This window comes from Podarcis bocagei (genome assembly GCF_964188305.1).
Source record: "Podarcis bocagei genome assembly, chromosome: 8".
NCBI classification, from domain to species: Eukaryota; Metazoa; Chordata; class Lepidosauria; order Squamata; family Lacertidae; genus Podarcis; species Podarcis bocagei.
Window position 1 is genome coordinate 46,002,603 of NC_138133.1, and position 22,404 is coordinate 46,025,006.

General features: G+C 44.3%; 1 protein-coding gene across 15 annotated transcripts in view; it reads left to right on the plus strand.

The window, feature by feature from the left end:
• Positions 1 to 3,359: 3,359 nt before the first annotated feature.
• Positions 3,360 to 22,404, plus strand: part of GREB1L (GREB1 like retinoic acid receptor coactivator) — a 161,918-nt gene continuing 142,873 nt past the window's right edge. For 13 of the 15 annotated variants that reach the window (XM_081205733.1, XM_081205725.1, XM_081205737.1 and 10 more), the window contains exons 1-2: positions 3,360 to 3,496; positions 21,779 to 21,860. The gene's annotated coding sequence lies outside the window, so the exon portion shown is untranslated. The remainder of the gene's footprint in view (positions 3,497 to 21,778; positions 21,861 to 22,404) is intronic. The other 2 variants (XM_081205734.1, XM_081205735.1) reach the window with 1 other exon arrangement.

Below are 22,404 nucleotides of genomic sequence, written 5' to 3' on the forward strand. Positions count from 1 at the left end.
AGACAGACATGGCCATAAGGAACAGAATTCAGAGGGGTTTTTTTGTTGATCTTGCTGCAGAGGCTTCATGACCTTCAGTGAGCCTGCTAACTTCTGTGTCTCAATCTTGCATCAACGAAAGAGTGATAGGAATACTCCCCCCCCCGTCTTTGCTTTAACCGTCTGCTCTAGCTTCACTAGCACTACTAGCTCTGCAGAAAAGGGGGCATTGCGCTGCCAAAGTGGTTTAGGTTTTTCAACAACGTTTTGCGCAAATGTAACAGCTTACTTGCACTTCAAGGACCTTGTGGTGATCAGTGCTAGAACAGGTGAATGTATATGAAGTGGGTCTTTTTTGTGAAAACTTCTACAAGCAACATGAGATTATTTACATCCATCATTTTTATCATGGGAGGGGAGTATGTTGAGATGGGAACAGTGTCTTCAGTTAAGGATGTTCCATACTCCTGCCTGAATCTCTCCAGTTTGAACCCAATTAGCACTGTCTCTCTTCCCTCTAGGGTCCCTGGAAGCCTGCGTAAGGCTATTATAATAAAGTCTATTGCAATAAGAGGGGGGTGGAATTGATGCTAATGTAATTGATGACATAAGATTTGCAAAGGCTAATCGAAAGCAGCATCAGCAGAGATGAACAAGCCACATTGATCTGAACAGTGAGCTGCTAGCTTGGGCCCTCCTCCAGAAAAGTACAAAGAGTCTGGGAATCGAGATCTCTCAAGGCCTTTGACTGTTTAGTGAAGTGTACTAGAGCTCTTTCATTCCCATGCATTAAAATCATCAGTACACTTAGAATTCCAGAGAGGGGGTGGAGGTCAAGCCTCCTCTCTAGGTCTCCTCCAACTGTGGACATCTATGCAGTTGTGGAACCCAGAACTGAGCCCAGTACTCTAAATGCAGTCTCATCTGTGCAGAATAGAGCAGAACTATAGCATGTGGGGGAGAGTGAGTGTACAAGCATCTCTGATGCAAGCCAATTGTTAATCTTTAAGATACTCAGATATATCAAACACACTGGAACTTAATTGTGACTGTAGAAGGAACCTGTGGGCATCTGGGAAGGTTTATGTGGATACATCTGCACCCACAGGCACCACGTTGGTGACCCCTGGTGTACAGGACAGCCTTAATTGACCTAATCCCTTCCAGTTGTTGATGGGCTACATCATCCCAAGCACCACAACCAACGACCAGGAATGAAGAGATGGTCAGGGATGATGAGAGTTGTAGTCCAACAACATCTGTAGGCTGGGGTGTGATAAAATTGCAGTATGGTCAGCACTTCAGGGGGGGGGGGAAGTGTCAGGATAAGATGGGTTTATACAATGAACTCTATTGTAGCTTGCAGTCCAAATAATATAAAGTATACCAAGTGCATCAAGATTTTTCAAAAACCTACCAGACTGTAATTATGCGTTATTTTAGTTTGCACCAGCACAGCCTCTGAACTTTGGGTGCAAGGATGCCTCTGCTTTAGGTAATGGAATGTTTTAATTTGTTCTTCTTGACTCCCCTCCCTGGCAATCTACTCTGCAACTGCCAGCAAAGTTGTTGCTCTATCATGTAAGAAAAAGAGCTACTTATGTCATTCTCAGCCCCAAGGAGAGAAACAAGCCAAGGGATCATTTCTGGCTAAGCTCTTGATATCTCAATCTCCAAGGCTAGAGGCGCTCCCCTTCTGAAGGACAAGCAGGAAGGTGAGGGCGGGGGGAGGAGGAGGAGGAATGGGTATGAGCTGGGTGGTCCAACTGAACAAAAGCCCATCTCTGACATCTTTCCCTCCTTCCTTCCTCTTCAGCTTCAAATAAGCCTTCACGGGGGCCTCTTCTGACTCTCACTGCTTTGCTTTCTTCTATACTCCGTCCCTGCCCTTTGACCCCCCAGCTCTAGGCCAAGTCTATCTGTGATCCATTCCCGAGAGGAACTCTCTGGCAACATTCTCGGTTCAATTTCTACCACTGTTGTGAAACCCTCAACAAATTTAACTAGGGAGTAATCCCTACTGAAGAAGGTAGGGCCTACTTCCAAGAAAACGTTACAGCTATATCCTCTCATTTGTCCATCATGCCTACCTAAGGCATGCAGTAGTGTGGTTTCCAGACCAGACCGAGGCCTAGTTAGCTTCAGCAAAGGTAGGCTTGCCACACACCAGGAAAATTACAGTGGTACCTCACGTTAAGAACTTAATTTGGTCCTAAGGTCTGTTCTTAACCTGAAACTGTTTTTAACCTGAAGCACCACTTTAGCTAATGGGGCCTCCCGCTGCCGCCATAGTACGATTTCTGTTCTCATCCTGAAGCAAAGTTCTTAACCTGAGATAATATTTCTGGGTTAGCGGAGTCTGTAACCTGAAGCGTCTATAACCTGAAGCATATGTAACCTGAGGTACCACTGTACTGACATATCCTGGTTTTCATGTGCAAAAATGGCGTGGGGAGAATTTTGCCAAAGTGGCAAAATGTTTCCCCCCCAAAAAGAGCAACAATTTTGGTGGTTTTCTAAAAAGAAAAAAAGCTCAGCTTTGTGGGTGTCAGGAATTTTACTTTTTGAAATATGGCAACCCTAAAAAGGGGTGGTGCCGTCCCATAGAATCGCACGGGAAAGCTGCAATCCTGGGCACTTTTCTTTGGGAATAAGCCCATTGAAGTCAACATTTCCTGCGGAGTAAATATGCAGAGGGGGTCCCACTGCACTGCATAGCAAAGCCTCTGCCCATTTTCCTAGGTGCGGAGCAAAGCAAACAAACGCAAGGAAGGTATTTGTTCTGTCCGTTTACAACATCAAATTCAACATCACTTCACGAGTGTCTTGTGGTCAGAAAGCCTCTCCTAATCTAAGTTAGGATTGTGGTCCGTGCGGAATCTGGTGGCGATAGCGTATTCCAGAGTACAAGGTTGCGCTATTGTGCTCGTGTCCGCGCGCGTCCCCCAACCCACACGCGCGCACAGCCACCCCTCAAACGTGGCCGGATTCCGCGCGAGAGCCACGACTCTTTGCCCTACTTCTTTCTCCCCTTCTCCGGGACCCTTCCTGAGGCGGAAAGGCGACGCGCCACCAAACCCCACTGAGGCGAGTGGGACCTTTCCGACCACGAGCGCCTCAAAACGCCCTTTCCTCGTCCCCAGTCAGTACGAGGCAAGGAAGGCGCCTCTCCTGCCTCCCTCCCTCCCTGTCAGAGCCCCCTCGAAAGAGCTCGAAGGGCCGAATGGACGCGGAGCCCGAGAGCGCGGCTCGGACGCCCCTGGGTCTCTGCCCCTCCCGCCCGGCGAGCCAAGAGGGGCGGCCCCGGCCATGCCAGCCCCCTGTCTCCGCCCCTCGGCTGGGCCGCTCCTCCTCCTCAGCGCCAGCGCCAGAGAGGCAGCCGGAGAGCGCCAAGCCGATCGCCTTCGGAGAGTTTCGCGGAGCAGCTGTGCGGAAGGGGGCGGGCGGCACGGAAGGCAGAGACGGGGGTCCGGCGAGACCCCCGAGACCCTGCGCTCCTTTTCCTGCTCCTCGCACGGTAAGGAAACACAAGCGACCCCACTTCCCGCGGGGGGGGGGGCGCCTTCGCTTGCCTTTGCTCTGGTGGGATGTTGCAATAATAACAGCGACAATAATTAATAAAAAGCGGCCGGGGCGGGGAAGGGAAGCAGGGGCGGGGAAGGGGGGGGGGTTCGCCGCTCGCTCGTCTCCCGGGAACGGCAGGCCGGGCCGGGCTGCACCAGGAGAGGAAGGGGCTGCGCTTGGAAGGGCTTGTTGAGGGCTCGGGGGGGGGGTCGGTTCTACATTCCCAGTAAACGTCACTACTTTGGGTGCAAAATGCGCCTCCTTGGGCTGGGGTGATCGGGCTGCTTTGGGCTGAGGGACCCAGCAAAGTCCACTTTTGACCCAGTTGGAGACAAGGGAGATTGCAAAAGCGGGGGCGGAGGGAGAGAGGACCCGGGCGGGAGACTGTGGCCTGCCCCGAGCCTTGGTGTCTCCCCCCCCCCCCGAAGAAGGCTGCATGTGGGTGTCAGATTCGCCAACAGACGGTGCGCCTGGCCCGAGCCCTTCGCTTCCCCCCAAACTTGCTAGGCCAGCCCTCTGCCAACAGGAGGCTTCGCGCGGAGCGACGAGCCTCTGGCCGCCAGAGACTGAGCAACGCGCTCCGAGTGGGGCGAATTGATCCTTCGGGGACGAATGAATTAAACCCACGCGGTTCCTCCTCGGGAGGAAGTGGGCTGGAAACAATAGATAGTGACTCGCGCGTGTTTCTTTGGACTTGCCTTACCTCGCGCTCCCGGATAGTCTTCTTCCGTGTCGCTGGAAAGTTTTGGGATCCCTTTCGTAGACACGCAGCTGTGGTGACAGTTGGAGGTGACAGGCGCTTCTCCCCGACGGGAGGCGGACAGGGGGAATTAAAATATAAATAAAGGGAATTGGCAGGAGGGTATTCCTCCTCCGCCCCTTCCTGCAACATTTTTGCTCTTGGCGCTCTTTGGGGTTCATGGTTCTTTGGTGGGTGGGTGGGTGAATGAGGATGGCTTTTACGGTACCAATTGGGTTGCTTTCCCCCCAGATGCAAACTACCAAGTACGGATGTGAGGGAGAAAGAAGTATATTTAGTGTAAAACAAACAAAACCAAAAAAACAACAACAAAAAAACAGAACTGTGCATGATATCGCTGCTGGGTCCTAAATTTACGGGTGTAAATTTGAAGTAGGAGGAAGGTGGTTGCAGAAGTGCCAAAGTCTGTACAGTACTGTAGTTGCCGCGAACTAGGGAATTGTTCCCGAACAAGAAAACATTCCTATCCTGAATAGATACCCGGGCTCCACAAATTTTACTGGACTCAATAATACATGCAGTACCCTGTTTGTTCTCTAGTAATATAGACAAATTCTATGCAGATTTACTCCGTGGATTTCAGTGGGACAAAATTCCAAGTAGTAGGGTTCCAGTCTCTAGGACTGAATTAAGGACGGCTGGCTGAGAGCAATTATCCTGAGAATGCCTTAATCAGCGCAATACTTTGCATATTTTCTTGGAAGTAAATTCCATCCACAGGGTTTAATGGTACTTGCTTCCAGGAAAACTTGTGTAGTTCTGCTGTCTTGGTCTGGAACTCATCCCTTCGTAATGCTGATAGTGTAGGATAAAAACCAGAAGAGAGCTGCAGTTGAACTGATTTGCCTGCATCATTTTGGGGGTTTTTTTATTCAGATTTACAGATGTGAAAAATGCAAAATAGAGCTGAAATCCTATGCATACTTATTCAGGAGTGAATCTGCTTGAGCCCAATGGTTCTCAGTATCAATGCCCCTTAATAAAAACAGTCTCATGGAAAAAGTAATGGAGTTCAGATTATTTACTTTCTAGTAAATGACTTATATTTGTTTTGCCATCAGATTTATGTCTGTTGCTAATTTTAACAGCTGATATTTTTAAACATTCCATTTTTACTGCTTACTCACTGTTTGTCAATTCATGTTTTAAATATCATGGTTGTGCTTCCTTTTTATTTGTGTTTTAGTGAGTTGTGCATGGGTTATAGGATGTAGGTACCCCGATTCCAATATTATGAGTAAGGAGATATATTGTGGTGCAAGACCGATGGTCTGTTGAAGGAGGAGTAAGGGTTAGATATTTAAGAGCTTTCCCCTTATTTGTTCTGTTTCCCTCCCAAAGAAACCCAGATTGTGTTGTCAACAAACCTTTATGCCTGGTGCTGTTGTTCTTGAATGCCACCCAGGACCTGAGCCTGGAGGAGGCTGTTGATCTTGCTGGAAATTGGAGACCTCTCTCTTTTGTCTAGGATAGTCAACAGGGCACTCTCCAGATGCTATTGGAACCCAACTGTCATCAGCCCCAACCAGCATTGCCAATGATCAGGGTTGCGGCAGCCACTCTGGGATGCTTCCAACATCAGGAGGGCACCACATTGACTGCCATTGCCATAGTCTATTTTTGATACCATCTCACCTAGCTGGACAGAATGACAGTTTTTAGGGGCCCTTTTTGGTGTATCATCTATCCTGCTGCCCAACAGTATCCCTGCCACAGGTGATGGAAATGGCCTTGGGGAATTTCAACATCCATGTCAGGGTCCTCCTGATAGATATAACTCAGGACTTCATTGTCATCAAGACAACCATGGGGTTGTTACAAGTCATCTGGGCCCTTTCACATGTAGTAGGGCACACACTCAGTGGTTGTGATCAGTTGTATAGTGTGTGTGTGTGTGTGTGTGTGTGTGTGCACGCACACACACACACACACACACACACACACATTTTTAACTATTTCCTTGTCATGGTTATCTGGTAACACTGGAATGGGGAACATTGGGCCTTCCAGATGTTGTTAGAATCAGGGACATCTTGAGAGGGCTGTAGGTCACTCCCCTCCCCAGTAATTTTTAGGCTATTGGGGACCTTAATGTTTTGGGAGCTGAAGGACTTGTTCAGATTACCTTTGACATCTGATGGATCCAATGGTTTTCAAACTACCCTGGGAGATTTTCTTGCTGACATGGCTTGCATTTTTGCTGATACCCTGGTCAGTCTCTGGAATTTGGAGTTAATCTGGGTAATCAACCCAGGCTTTCCTAGGTGTTCTGTCCTACTGGTTAGAATCATATCAGCTCCCTTGTTTTCCAGGGAGCTTGGGAATCAGCTGGCGGATTAACTGGGCTACAGATGGAGTAAAAGCTCATAACAAGTCTGATGAAACACTGGCTAGAACCATTTGAAGGCCTACTTGGTGGTAAAGGTAGTGTGGAAAAAGAAATACTTTTCTGTTCTCTGCTAATATTGCACCTGTGCTGCCATAGCCTAGTGGAGCTTTTCTAAATTATACGACATTTTCTCCATCTCGACCCTCGGGCAGATTATCTTCAAGAAACAATTGCAGCACCCTTGGTAGACATTTTTCAGATAAAATAATTTGCTTATGCCCCATCTCCAGTTATTCGGTTACAGGAATAAGCCTATAGATCTAGCTGGTTAGTATCGTATGGACAAATTTACGTTATGGATGTACAAGGCATGCTTGAAGAGGTACTGGCTCTCACCTATCTCCCTATCTCTTGCCCAATATAGCTTACAAAAAGTAGTTGAGAGGAAGCAGGTGGGGGGGGGGGTCTGGGAGGTACCTTTGGAGGTTGGAGCAAGTTTTTCTCACTTCATTGAGTGGGGTGGTCATGGAGTTATTTCTGGAGAGCCCCTCCAGCTTCACTTTTTTTGAGCAATTAAGGTCTTAGTCCAATACTTTTATCTGATACTTCCCCACCTTCTGAGGCTAGGTGGATGGTTAATGTAGAGAGGTGCCTGAGTTATGGAACATTCTTCTTTTTCAACTCATTGACTTGTCAATTTTAATCTGCTACTTTACTTGTTTCTTTAGAAGTGTTTTTACTATTTTATTTTTATGTGATTTGTTTGTTTTATTTCTATGTGGTTTTCTTGGGTGCCTTAAGGCAAGTGTGAAATTCAGAATACAAATAATGGACTGCAACATAATACTCCAATTCCAAACACATTTCTTTAGTATTAAGTTCCAATGAATTTTGTGGAATGCACTGCCAACCAAGTATGCTTAGAGAGCACAGCTTGAGGCTCTAGTCATAAACAAGGGGTTTACTTGTGTTTAAATGTATAATCTCTAGTTAAATTGTGGTAAGACTAAATCATGTGTGAAAATATGTAGGTAGTTTATTTGGATGATCTGATGAACAACTATGCTACGTCACTGACACTGGAATCTTGCACTTGACTTTAAAAGTAGCCTAGTGAACAGTAATGCAATCTTAATGGGGTGAAGTGCAGGCAAACAGTTCATACAGTGTTTTTTTAAAAAAACAACAACACCCAACCTGAAATCCTTTGTAGCTGAAGCTGCAGGTTGCACAATCTAGTTCTGTCCCATTGCATAGAGGTCAGTGGGACAAAATGGTTAAGCACATGTACTTCAGATAAGTGACTTGCGTTTTACTTTTGTCATTAGTTCAATTCAGAAGTAGGAGCACACACTATTCTTTGCCAGCCAACTTAGCAACCAGAATTTCAGATTTATGGATTGAAAGGTTGATTGATTTAGCTTATATACTCCTTCATATTTCAACAGAAACCTCTAAAGTGGTTTACATATCCCAACAACAACAAAAAACAAATATAAAATATAATACCAATTCCACATTCATAATTCCACATACTACTACTCCCACATTTCAAGTAACACAATTAAGTAACGATAAATACCTCAAACAATGTACATAGTACATAGTAAAATAAATATGAACTGCAATCACACTCTCCTTACACTCACCATATCACTCTAGGCACACAATTCTCACTTCATTTTTTTTTTAAAGATAACTAACCAATAAGCAGGTGCAGAAAAACAAATCAATCAAATAAGAGCAATGCAACAACAACAACCCCCCATCCCGAAACCACTAATTTCCATCCAGTTATTGGAATTAACTAGTTTATTTGAACAAAGTTCACTACATACTTCAAACATCTCTGAACTACACTTGAAAGTAGTTCCAATAATTGCTGGGTGAATGAAAGGTTCATTTTGGTGTAAAATTATGAACAATTCGTATTTGTTCCCTCCCTCCAATCCTAGATTTCATTTAAAACAAAAAGTAAGTCAATCAGACATATGTTAAAAAGTTAGTAAACTGTGGAAGAAATGTTCTAAGGCTTATTAGGTTGATATGGAGGTGCTGCTGTTGCTAAGGATGCTTAGCGACTTAATCACCATAGTTAAGCAACCAACAGGAAGGAACATGAGGCATTTCCTGTATTTTCCTTGCTGAATAATTTTGCTGTCCTCCAATACTGGCAGCTTTCAGCACAAAGTACAGGTACCAAGTGCATGATGCCTTGTGCCATTAACAGCTGTGTGGCAAGCAAATATTAAACATGGTTAGCTTTTTCTGGCATGGAGATACAATTTTAGGGGAAGCATCACCTGTTAATATTCCATCTGTCAAACATTTTATTATATGATTATGGTCCCAATTTACTTTTAGACCCTTTACTTCATCACAGCAGATTGTAACATTCTGAATGCGAAAGACAAACTTTTTATGAACTAAAAAGTTAATCTGGATAAACTTGAACTGAACTACAGTGGAGCCCCGCAAGACGAATGCCTCGCAAGACGAAAAACCCGCTAGACGAAAGGGTTTTCCGTTTTTCGATGCGCTTCGCAAGATGAAAACGTCTTGCGAGTCTTGCGATTTTTTTTGCTTCCCCCCTTTTTCTAAGCCGCTAAGCCGCTAATAGCCTTTTAGCCGCTAAGCCTTTAATAGCCGCTAAACCGCTAATAGCGCTAATCCGCTAAACCGCTAATAGGGTTGCTTCGCAAGACGAAAAAACCGCTAGACGAAGAGACTTGCAGAACGGATTATTTTCGTCTTGCGAGGCACCACTGTACCATATTTTTCAGTGTATAAGACTAGGGGTTTTTTAGGTTTAAAATTGGGGCTCATCTTATACATGGGTAGTGCTGAGGGGTGTTTTCTTAATTTGGAGTCCCCCAAAATAGGGGGCATCTTATACATGGGAGTGTCTTATACACGGAAAAATACAGTAGTTCATTTTGTAGGAGAACAAACTTAATCTGGAACCAGCTCCTTTTAGACAGGATGAACTTGGCTCAAACTGCTTCCTTTTTGGAGTGAACTTTCCAAGCACCGTTTCCACCCAGTTTCTCACCAAGGAAATGCCCCTCTTTTCGCCTAGGGAGTTAAGGACCTTCCCCATAAACAGACTCTCTCCCCGCAGGGAGTCTGGCACAGCCACTAGCACACCTAATGCTTACCACCTTGCAGGGGGCATCCCTGTCAGATAAATATAAAAACAAACTCCCTTCAAGAATAATAATGCTCCAAGAACAACACAGAAGAGGGGTAGCGCCCTTGCTCTTATGACAACCCCAAAGTGAAAACCCAAAAGGGATTATCCCCTTTGGTGTCACCCTTTTGGATCTAACCCCTGCCCACTAGGCTTGCTTAACCACATTATGGTGTCTTGCTTTTTTATATCTATGTGCATCAAATGCATAGGCATAGCCAGAGGGTGCAGGAGGGGGGGCAGCTGTCCACCTAAATCAAGTAAATAAATAAAAATACTTAACTAACCAACCAACCAACCAGGTCACAGATAGCTCAGTTCTGCCCCCCCCCAAACCAAAGTCCTGTCCCCTAACATAAATCCTGGAGCAAATGATGATCAGTTGCTTAAAATCTTGTCGACCACTGTCACACCTTCAAGAGAGTATTAATAAATGAAATATTTTTAATTAAAAAAAGCTGAACTAAAGTTTTAAAAAACAGCAACATTAGAAATCAATATATTCTACAACAAAAGCCTTTCAAGTAAGTGTTATGGCACTTTGAACACAGTCAAACTTATATCTGCCTCATCTGTTATCTTCTAGATGTCAGGTAAAGTCTGTGTGTTTCTATGGACTGCTGGTGGTCGATTTGTTTATAGTTTAGGCTGTTTGGTTCAATGTGTAGAGTTAATTTTACCACTTTTCTCATCATGGAATCGTAGTGAAAGGAAAAAAGTACCTAGTGGAATCTTCCCCTCTATGCAGCTTCATGCATTGTCCCCAATCCATGTCATTTTGCTCAGTGTCGTATATAATGATGGGTAGGAAACCTGTGACCCTTAGAGTATTGGTGGGCCACAGCTGGTGATACTTAGGTACACTGACTTAATGTTTCTGAAAGGAAAGGTTGGCAAGCAGTCATTAGCGGAGGAAGAGGAGTGCGGGGGGAGCGCATGGCTCCCGGCAGCGTGATCCCGGTAGGGTGCCATTGCGGCTGCCCCCGCCCTCACTGGGCACCACACCCCTGCAGACGGCGTGCCCCGCCCCCGCCTGCTCTCCTCCACTGCAAGCAGTTGGTAAATCTGGAAAACATCCAGCTACAACCAGTATGCAGACTGAGTGTGCTGCTTCCCAATACATCTGTCATTGTAGTTCCATGAATAAATCTCAACTGAGTTTAGCTATAGAAAGTGTTGTGTGAAAACTGTAACAATGTAATTGTTGGCATGTTTATTCAAGTGTAAGTCCCACTGACTTCAGTGAATAAAAGTCCTCTGGGTTACAGCAGAGACCCTACAATGAGACCCTATATTTTCCTTTCAATGTTTTCTTTAGAAACATTTATATAAGCAATGCTGGACTATAGCTTTAAATGTCAAACAATATTGTAACTTTTAAAAACCCCAAACTAGGAGTGCCATTTCGAATCCCCGTGACGGGGTGAGCTCCCGTTGCTTGGTCCCTGCTTCTGCCAACCTAGCAGTTCGAAAGCACGTCAAAGTGCAAGTAGATAAATAGGTACTGCTCCAGCGGGAAGGTAAACGGCGTTTCCATGCGCTGCTCTGGTTCACCAGAAGCGGCTTAGTCATGCTGCCAACAGGACCCGGAAGCTGTATGCCGGTTCCCTCGGCCAGTAAAGCGAGATGAGCGCTGCAACCCCAGAGTCGGTCGCGACTGGACCTAATGGTCAGGGGTCCGTTTACCTTAAATCAAAGATTCTGAGGGAAATAGAACATACTTTCTATTTTCTTCCTTTTAGCCCACCTAAACAAGCCATTGCCTTAAAAAAAGACAGAAAGAGTGGGCAGAGTACTGTTGCACTCAAGCCCTGCTTTCAGACTCCCCACAGGCATCTTGCTAGCCACTGTGAAGATGCTGGACTGGGTGGGCCATTGGCTTGATTCAGTAGGCTTCCCTTTTGTTCTCAAGCAGAAAGGAGAGTGCAGTCAGATGGTGTTATCATATTTGCCGAGTCCATGCTTTTGCTTATTCAGGGATCCTTCCCTTCTGAACCTTTGGAACCACTTCTAGATGTTGGTGAAAAGAGGCAACAGACTCTGCTCCCTACATGATGTGCATACTTCAAAGCTTCTGCAAGAAGGGCTTGCCCATTCCTGGCCCACTACTCTTCTCCCTCACTGCCCTAACTAGGGCTCCCTCTCCCTCCCCTTGAGGAGCTTCTTCCATGAGGTAGAGATTAGAGGGCTGCCTGTCCTAGAGTGTGCCTTGGCGCGAAGGCAGCATTACGTTAAGCCAGGCATCTCCAAACTCGTCCCTCCAGACTCCCATGATCCCTAGCTAACAGGACCAGTGGTCAGGGATGATGGGAATTGTAGTCCCAAAACATCTGGAGGGCCGAGTTTGCCTATGCCTGTGCTAAGCCCTGCACCGCAATGATCCCCCCCCCCATTTTGACTGGCTGAAATGAACTAGGAACAGCACAGCTCCATAATACAGTATGATTTAATTGAACGTCTCTACTTTTTGCCTGGTTACCAGGCATTGTAGTGCCTGATTAATTGGGGCCATTAAAAACAAACAAACCATCTGTTGAAGATTAAAAAGAAAGAAGGGGGTCATAGCTTCATCTTAAAGCACTTGCCTTTAAAGGTACCAGATTCAATTCCCAGTCTCTCCTGGTAGGGGAGAGAAAGATCCTTGTTTAAAACCCTGGAGCTGCACCCAGCCAATGTAGACAATCCTGAGCTACGTGGACAAATGATCTGACTTGGTATAAATCAGTTGCCTAGGTAATACCAACCAAATGTTGTTGGCCCCAGTCAAAATACATACTAAAAACGTCCACAAGTGTTGTTGTTTTTTAACTTGGGTAGCTGTTGTCTCTCTCCATCACAACAAGCATCAGGGATCAACATTGCTGGAGACCTGCCAAGGCCTGTGTCTCAACAGAGAACCCCTTGACCCTCAATTGCTCTCACAGCCTGTTTATCTGTGCTCTGTAAGTGAGGGAGCTATGACAGCAGCAGCAGCAGCAGGAGGAGGAGGAGGAGCTTCTGCCTACATTATCCTCTTCCTTTGGACTGCTCTGCATATTGGACCCAAAATAAGAGTCCAAGAAAATAGGCAATGGAGATAGAGGCAAGGTGGGTCCATTCAAGGTGGCAGGAACTAATGGGTCCTGCCTGGGGATAGCCCCCACAAGCTGGAATTGGCACTGCTCCCCTTGTTACATGCTATAGTTATCCCCTAAAGCCCTTTAGCTTAAGTAGAGATGGGATCTTGCTTTCTCCATTTCTCCATTTTTTTTCTGTTGTCATTCCCACTGAGTTCCCTAGTTAATGTTTTTAGGACTGTGCCCTTGACTGTCTGTTTACAGCTTTACGAGATACTTGTACCAACTGTTGGGGCTGCATGAGAAGTATGGCATGTAACTTTTCCCCATTGGAGACGATGTACTAGCTAGATTGCAAAATGATGCTATCAATCAGTCCCTCTAATAACAAACTCGAGTGTTGACTGCTGATGGAAGTGGAGCCAAAACAGGAAAACTGGGAAATAAGAAGGGTGATATCAGTATGTCCAGGGGAACTACAGGGTTTGCAGAAGCACAAAAATGGTTTTAGGAACCCCCAAAACCTAAGATGAGAACTGCAACTGAAAGGGAAAAGCCCATTGAGTACTGAGCAGACTTAATGGCCACAGATGGTTCAGTGTTGTAACAGTGGAAAAGAGAAAAGAAAGAATAAAAATATAAAATGAAGGGAGGGGGCATGGAATGGTCTCCTGGAAGAGGCCATGGCTAGCTGGAACCCCAATAAGGACTACTCCTGCTAGGGGACAAGTAGGCATTGCAACATTTGGTTGCAGATCTCACATAGGTATAAATTTAAAGCACAGTAGCGAAAGAAGGCATCTTTCCAACTCTGGAATGGGTTTGCTTCAGTGCCATGAAGATTGCATGCTACTCCAGTTGTGGAGCGAACTGTGTACTCACCTGGTGATAATTCGTTGAGTCTTTCATTTCTTTGATATGCATTGCACATCCATTTGATTTTTTTAAAAAAAAAATCACCCCAAATTCTTTCACATTAAGTGATCAGTCCACTGCTGTGAAATAATTCCCTCCCACCACCCCCGCCTGAGATTGATAGTGGAGAAAGCTGTTACAAAAGTCATTTTGATGGCTGGTTATTCTAGCTGCATACACTTTGAATAGAACGTTTTGTGTCTTGGAACAGAATCCAGCTGTCTGTCTACTTGGCACAGCTTGTGACCAGGAACACATTCTACCAGTTCTTTGAAAACCAGAACATTGGTTTCTGAGTGCAATTCAGGAATTTTGTTTCAGTTTCCCCTCCCCACCCTACCCGAAAGTTCTCTTGTGATTGATCGTGACTCTTTAACAATTCCCCACCCCCCACCCCCAATGTTAAGGACAACCGAGAGAGCTGATTGAAATAGCATTATCTGGCTTGGGCTTTGTTTTGCTTTTGAGTCTGGAATCTGTTTAATCTATGCGACACAGCAACAAAAGGCAGGCTTTGCTGAAATTTAGTACAATACTTTGCATTTAATACATAATCTACATAGAGCAATTGGGATCTAAGAAATTTTAAATAAAGGTTATCACTAGGGTCTCTTCCCTTCTGCAGGTGGAATCACCTGGAAAAAACACCTCTAATACAGATCTTAATGTATTCTTACCCACTCTTATTCTTCTTCCTAGTGAACTTTTGCAAGCTAGAAGACAAGAGCAGCCTGCCTGTAAAGGTTTCCTTGTTTATTTAATTTGTCACCTCACCCCATCCTGAAGAGATCCAAATTCACAGATGGCTCCTGTCTCCCTTACAAACACTGTCTTGCACACTAGCTGATAAGTCTGTGTTCATAACCTCAGTGTGATTCGCAACTAGCTGTAGTGTTGCTACTGCCACTGATGCCAAATGGGGATAAGGGGAGGGGGCCGACTCTGGGAATAAAGGTAAGGGGTGAAAGGATAAAGCAACTTGCGAGCCAGCTGTTCTCCTGGAATGTCTAGTGAATGCTATTTACAACTTGCCTCAGGGTGATGATGGGGCTACACAATGAACTTAATTTCTGAGTTTGGAATAAATATTTCATTCATGTAAAAGGATAGGCACTCAATCTTCACAGGGGGTTAAGGAGACCCTTGAGGATGTGGAAGAGTTACTGGGGAGGAGGTCATGCATTGCTGGGATTCTGGTACCTCTGGTGGTTTGGGGTTTGGAGGGGTCAAAGACCTGCTATTATTTCTGTAGTAGATTCCTGTCTCCAGCATTCTAGAGCTGCCTAATTAACATGAAAGGGGAGCTTTTTAGCCATAGTATGCTCCAAAGATTGTAAGAAAAATGAAAACACAAGGCACTTGAGTTTCAAGAGAATAGCATGAAGGCAGCAGTGTATCTAGGGGTTGGCTAGGTTGGCCCCTGCCAAGGGTGCAAGCCCAGGGGGGTGCAAAAATCTCACCTCTCCACTCTGGCTCAGAGTTGCTTTGAGCCTGCCCACTCACCCGGGCAGAAGGCTCAATGGAGGAGGAGGAGGGGAAGGAGAGGCGGAGCAGAGCAGAGGCGATCCCGATGGCTGCAGAGGAAAAGTGCCATAGCACAAACTTTTGGAATTTCTGGTCCATGGTCTCTCCAAGCTTTGGAGGAGCCAATGCAGCTCCTTGCCAAGGGTGCAAGGGATCCTAGGCATGCTTCTGCTTGCGGGTTCTGTTATGTACAATGGAACTTCATGGAAAACACAACTTAAGTCACTCTGAAATATGTTGTTGGAGCACTCCAAGGAATTTGCCCTTGTATGTGCACAGAAAATAGTAGATATTGCTGAAAGGCAACATTGATCACAGTGATGCATCCCTAATTGTTATTGTATAATTATCAGATGATTGTATAATCTTAGAATGGGTGTGACAGTCATGAAGGGACCCTGAACTTTGCATTTGCCTCTACACTACTGTCTGCAACACTCCTGTTGGGATGGAAACTCCCACCCACAGCTCCACTTTATCAGAAGATGGTAAGAAGCAGCTGTCCTCCTGATTCATGTGTAGTGAAGTGGTCCTGTTACCCAGTCTGAGTCATGTGTAGTGAAGTGGTCCTGTTACCCAGTCTTCTGCTCAGGGAGTAGCATATAACAAATACCATCTATATAAAAGAAAATGCTAACTTAAAACCATGCAATCTAAAAGCAGCATTGTAGATAAAAATAGCAGCAGAATTTATTATTATTATTATTATGTGCACCTTCACCTGATGGTCCCAAGGCAGAGAGTACATACATGTACTAAACCCCAAAATTCACAAAATAAAACTAAACAGAATGCATGCACATCATTAGTCAATATTTGCCACACCCGCCCAACACCTTTTGGTACTAATAGCCCCTTGTGATGAGGAACAAATGTGGCTTTAATGCTGTGGTCCTAGGAGCTGTTTTGTGACGCTATTATTGTGTAAGTTTGGTCACTGAAACTCCCCTTTCTGTCTTTCTTTCTGTTGGTACCTGCTGGCAGGGAGCTAGTAGAAAACAAGATACCTACCACTACCTATGTATGAAGGTCCCCACTGCATATATCATCAGTAGGCGTGCATGAAAGGATTGGAAAGGAAAAGAAGAAGAATTATTTTAAGGGATCTCATACTCCCGCCCCCTTCATTTGCCCGAATAGAAGCCACACCTTTAAAATTCAAGGGGGGGGGAGAGAAAAAAAGACAATACCTGAATATAAGCCATTCCCTTAAAATTCCGCAGGCACTCATACCCATTCTGTTTTACCGTGTGTCTGTTTCAGCAGCGATATCATAAAAGCCAGTTTTTGTAAGGTTGTGAATTTAAGCCACACTTTAACTTTTCACGGTTGGAATTTGGAAAAAAAGTGAGGCTTACGGTATATTCGGGCCAATACGGTAAGTTTCACCCTCATTTCCTGGTTCTGAGGCTGGCAGCTGCTTTGGCACTCAGCTTTTTATTGTTGGGCGCAGTCACATCAACCTTTTGATGGCTTCAGGATTGGGCATAGCTGTGATGTTGCCTTTTGTGCCCTGTATTCTGCCATCAGACTGAGATCTGGTATCCATTATATTCCTTGCAAAGAGAAAGGTGCACGTTGTACTCCTCACATAAAGAAAAGCTGCAATCTCTAAAATGTAGACGGCTTTGATAAAGAGGTTGGTCCCTCCACCACAACCGGTCACCACCAAGATCATCCAGCAGTTTCATGGAGATCTTCTTGATTATTGGTGTTAATCTAAGTGCTTGCTTAGATTACAGCCATGAGAGGCAATGCCTGGGACCAACTTAAAGTGTTCTCTCTCTTTTTCCAATAGAGACCCTTTTTAAACCAGTGTTTCCCAACCGGTGTTCCGCGGCACACTTCTGTGCCGTGAGACATCGGCTGGTGTGCCGTGGGAGGGAGGCGGGCGAGTCGGGCGGCGAGAGGCGGCGGCGAGGATCCGCGTCGAGCCGGGGGCGGCTCCGCGGTGGTGGTGCCGAGCGGCGGGGCAGCGCGCGCAAAAGGGAGGAGCGCGAGACAGCGGAGGAGGAGGAGGCCGGCATGTCCGGGCAGCAGCAGCAACAGCAGCAGCAGCAACTCCCGCCGCCGCCCCCTCCTCCGCCCGCTATCGCCGCCACCACCACAACAGCCGCCGCCGCCTCAGCTGCCGCCGTCCCTCAGTCCCTCGCTCTGCTGCCTCCTCCCACCCCGGCAAGGGGGAGGGAAAAAACTTTCACTTTTGTGCGTCCCTCCCGGCGTGACGCTGCACGCTGACGTCACGGGGCGGGGCTTTAATGGTGGTGTGCCGCGAGATTTTTTTCCGGTAAACAGGTGTGCCGTTGCCCAAAAACATTTGGGAAACACTGTTTTAAACAACAGCTGTGTGATTAAAAAAAATTGACGGACATAGGTACCGTAATTTTGTATTTATCTTTTTGTAAATTGCTTTGAGGTTTTTGTTTTGTTTTGTTTTTTTACAATCAAGCGGTATATAAATACATGTCAGTAAAGGGCTTAATAACTTGAACAAGGCATTTGTGAGAAGCATAGCCCAAAGTTAGGAAATAACTTTGACTCACTTTTATGGATAAATCTGCACCTATTGAATATCTGCCTGTTCCACATGTGTTAAAATCACAGTGGCTCCACCAGGGAAGAAGCAGCAACCCCAGGGTGCATAGTAAGTAATAGCTGTTGCAACAGCTCAGTGTTAGGACCTGTGTTTAGTGTCAGGTTGAGCTCTGCCTTATATAAGGTGAGTTACTGTTATTTGCACCAGTATTATGCTTGCTAAAGAAAAATAATATCTAGTAATAATTCCAGGTGTGGGTTGCAATGGAGGAAAAAAATGCAATACAGTACAGTGGTACCTCGGGTTACATACGCTTCAGGTTACATACGCTTCAGGTTACATACTTCGCTAACCCAGAAATAGTGCTTCAGGTTAAGAACTTTGCTTCAGGATGAGAACAGAAATCGTGCTCCAGCAGCGCAGTGGCAGCGGGAGGCCCCATTAGCTAAAGTGGTGCTTCAGGTTAAGAACAGTTTCAGGTTAAGAACGGACCTCTGGAACGAATTAAGTACTTAACCCGATGTACCACTGTATGTACGTTTCATCAGCACTCATCTATTTTATGTTTTCATTATTCTCATACTGAATTCCCTATTCTCTAGTACAGTGGTACTTCGGGTTACATACACTTCAGGTTACAGACTCTGCTAACCCAGAAATAGTATCTTGGGTTAAGAACTGTGCTTCAGGATGAGAACAGAAATCACGCGGTGGCGTGGCAGCAGCAGGATGCCCCATTAGCTAAAGTGGTGCTTCAGGTTAAGAACAGTTTCAGGTTAAGAACGGACCTCCGGAACAAATTAAGTACGTAACCAGAGGTACCACTGTACTGAAAATATTCTAGTGTTTGACCATAGTAGTGGCCTCTTTTTATTACTGAAACAAAGCCTCTTTTTATTATCTGCATATGTTTCTTGAGAAGGAGGAGTCAGCTGCATAGTTGGGGCATGTTCTGCTTACTGCAGTCTCATCACAGATCTGCAGTTGTCTTTAAACCAAGATAGTTGCCAAATTGCTACGGGAGTGAAGGGATTTCCAGATGCTCCATACTCTCTCCTTCCACAGTTCTTGGTTCTGTGCGTGGTTAATTCTTATCTCCTTACTGTGAACTGCATCCAAAACATGAATATATGTTCAGTTTTACAAGCTGATTCTGAAGGTTCTTGTGTGGAGGCCAGCCTTTTTGATGTCAGCCGCACTTATCTCCAAGTAAGCATCCTTAAGACTGCAGCCTTAGCTGACTGTCTTGCTCCCTATCCTCAGTTCTGAGACTGACCTTCACCATTTCCGAGTGCAAATTGTGAATTCTGAGTAACTCTGTATAATGTCAGGAAAGAGAACAGCTGCTTATCAGGAGAATTGGATTACATGTGCGACATTGAAATAGGTGAGTGGGAGGTTGCCTTCAGCCATTAATGACATAAAAAAGAGCATATGGAGGGAAAATTGGTGTAGTTTGCTGATGAGATTTGGGGAAATATATATAAAAGACTTCTAATTCCCCATCCAAATTTTAACTGTTACAGTACAAATGGTAATGGTGAGTGAATTACTGCTGTGGCAATTAAATGACGACATCTAAGGACACACTGGATGGGATCCAAAGAGTCTTTATAACTGCAAGAATGCTTATTTCGTTTATTTAGCATTTCTGTACCATTTATCTGCAGTTTTCAAAGGAAAATCCAAGTGCTACTCAAAATATAAAAGTTGCAACAATAATTAAAAAACCCCACTTTCAACAAGCAATAAAACTTCACAAGTAAACTGAAAAACATTGTTTTTTAAGAGCAGGTGTTGATATTGAAAAGCACAGGCGATAAGGTCAAACCCTTGTTGTGCCACACAAGACAAAGACTAGTGGGGTGGAGCTGCCATCCTAAAGTGCTCTCTTTTGGTAGCAGTCCAGCAATTGGGAACAGATAGACTGCCAGACAGTGCCATATACCCCTGAAGAATTTGATGATCAATTTCATCAAAAACCACTGGAAGGTCCAGAAGAGTGAACAGTTTCTTTCCCTCTGTTTCTGTCTCCGTCTGTCTCCTCCCTCCCTCCCTCCCTCCCTCCCTCTCTCTCTCTCTCTCTCTCTCACACACACACACACACACACACCAGTTTGTGCATAGGGACAAAACAATGTGGCTTCTCACTTTAGCTCAGTTCCAAACCCTGACTGGACTGAGTCTAGAAAATCCACCTAATACGAGGATTACTTGTACTGTCTGCTTGATCATTTTCTTCAAGAGAGAGAGGCAAACTTGACCCTAGTTTATAGTTTTCAGCAGCAGGCAGATTGCTGCAGACAAACCTGTCTCAACAGGTTACTTTCCGTTGTTGAAATCAGTGGTTTTCAACCCTTTTTCGTTGAGGGAACCCATTTAACAGGAAAACAAGTAACTTGGTGAAAGAAATTGGAGGTGCCATGACTTCTCAATACACAGAGACAAAAAAGAATAAGTAACGATACATTTAATGAGAACAGCAGAACATTTTCTTTCTGTGGTTTAGGAGCAAAGTAGAAGAAACGTATAGAGCAAGTTTTGCATTATGAAGCTGTTAGGAACCAGCCATTTCCAAATGAAATAAGAAGATACACTGGTGATTTGGGTCATTAACTTGGAAATCCATGTAGGATGCCATATTTTGGATTTCCCAAAGACTGGCTACATGGTGCACAGGAAACCTTGAGCTGGCGAGGCTCATCTGACTGCAGCAGGAAACCAAGCCTTTAATGTCGTCGGCCTGGTCCTGGGGAATGCTGTGCCAGTAGAGATTCAGCAGTCGCTTCCTGTTTTGGCCTTTAAATGTCTGCAGAAAACATTTGTATGCCACCTAGCTTCTGCACTCAATTAAGGAATTACTGTAATGCCTAGCTGATCTCAGATTTTAAATTTTACATGCTTTCTATTGTATATGTGTATGGTTGTTGCAAACTGTTTATATATTTTTTAATTAAAAGCAGTATGCAAATATTTTTAATGAATGAATGAATGAATGAATGGACAGTTCCCTGCCTCATAGGCCAGAACGTGGGTTTGACAAGCTAGAATAATGAGCTTGTTGTGCCTTTTAGGAACAAGAAAGGAGGAAGAGAGTTGTAGCAAAAAAATATTCCTCGTGAGTGAGTAAGTGTTTTAAGAAAATAATATTTCTTAGGTTCAGATGTCTGTATCAGTTTGAGTGCAGTTTCTTTCCTTAATATGTATGCAATCAGGGCCATATCACAATTACAATACACATTTATAATTGTGGTTTGTGCTTATGGTTTTAACTCTTATTTGGGATCAGTTCAAAGTGCTGGAGAACCTGTGTTGAGAAAGCATGTGGTTCAGGGAAGCCATTACACAATTAAAGAGGAAGTAAGTCAGGTGGGTCTATAAATTAAATGCAGTAGTTCTAAATGAATTTAATGAAAAAATTAGAATGGACATTTGTTATGTAGGAAACTGAAAATGTATGCTTATTGAGAATAATGTTAGTAAATGTCTTGCTATTCTTGATTTTATGCTGTATTAATACATATGTTCACAGAATACAAGTTAATGTAAGTTTTTTCAGAAGCCATGCAATGGCTAAGCAATGCAAGTGTACACCTGATTACAATTGTGAAATCAGGTATGCATGTTGTGTTAGGTATAATAATCTCAGCAGAACCTTTGCATGATCTTACAGGACCTATCAGATTCCATGTTTGTACATTGCTGAGTGTGTTGTGAATATGTGTGTATACAAAAAATGATTCTTTTAAATAAGATTTTAATATAATTTTCTTAACTGGTTATTCTGTAAATTATTGCAAGCTGAAGACACTGGCTATCTTGAGATAAATGGTGAGCACTTTATTATTTTAAGTATTGTGAAGATAAATGGTCAATTTGTTCATTATATTTTTTAATACAACTATTTATTTATTTTTGTATGTAGAACTTATGCATAAGGAACTGCTGTACAGGAATACACACCACTGAGAGAAGCAGACCAAGCTGAAACACATCTGGCATTCCAGGTATTCAACAAACACCATTGAAGAATATTGAGAAAATTAACGTTGTGCTGAGCTTTTCCGTCTTAGTCCTGTCATTATGTTTTTTGCACATGCTGTGATTACATTATTATTATATTTTTACAGTTCATCTTTTTAGCAGTCTGAAATTTCTGTTTCCTATAGCTTTTGTTTAAAAGCTGTACATCCTTAGTTTTTTTTAATTGTATCCTTTTTATTTTTTTCATCATACGGTTCAACTTTTTTGAATTGTTTGTATTCCATAAACACTCATAGGCATTATAGCCACCAGGTTTAGTCTATAAATTGGTTGACACAATAGCATATTTACTGTTCATAGTTTGTTTGCTTTGCCTTTTGTTTATTTCTCACCTTAAAAAAGGGGGCTGGCCACATGAACCAGAAAAACTGCCTGCGGACAAATGTTGGCTCCCTTGGCCAGTAAAGCGAGATGAGTGCCACAACCCCAGAGTCGTTCATGACTGGACTTAACTGTCAGGGGTCCTTTACCTTTAAGAAGCCCTAAATGAGTTGAGACCAGGCTGTT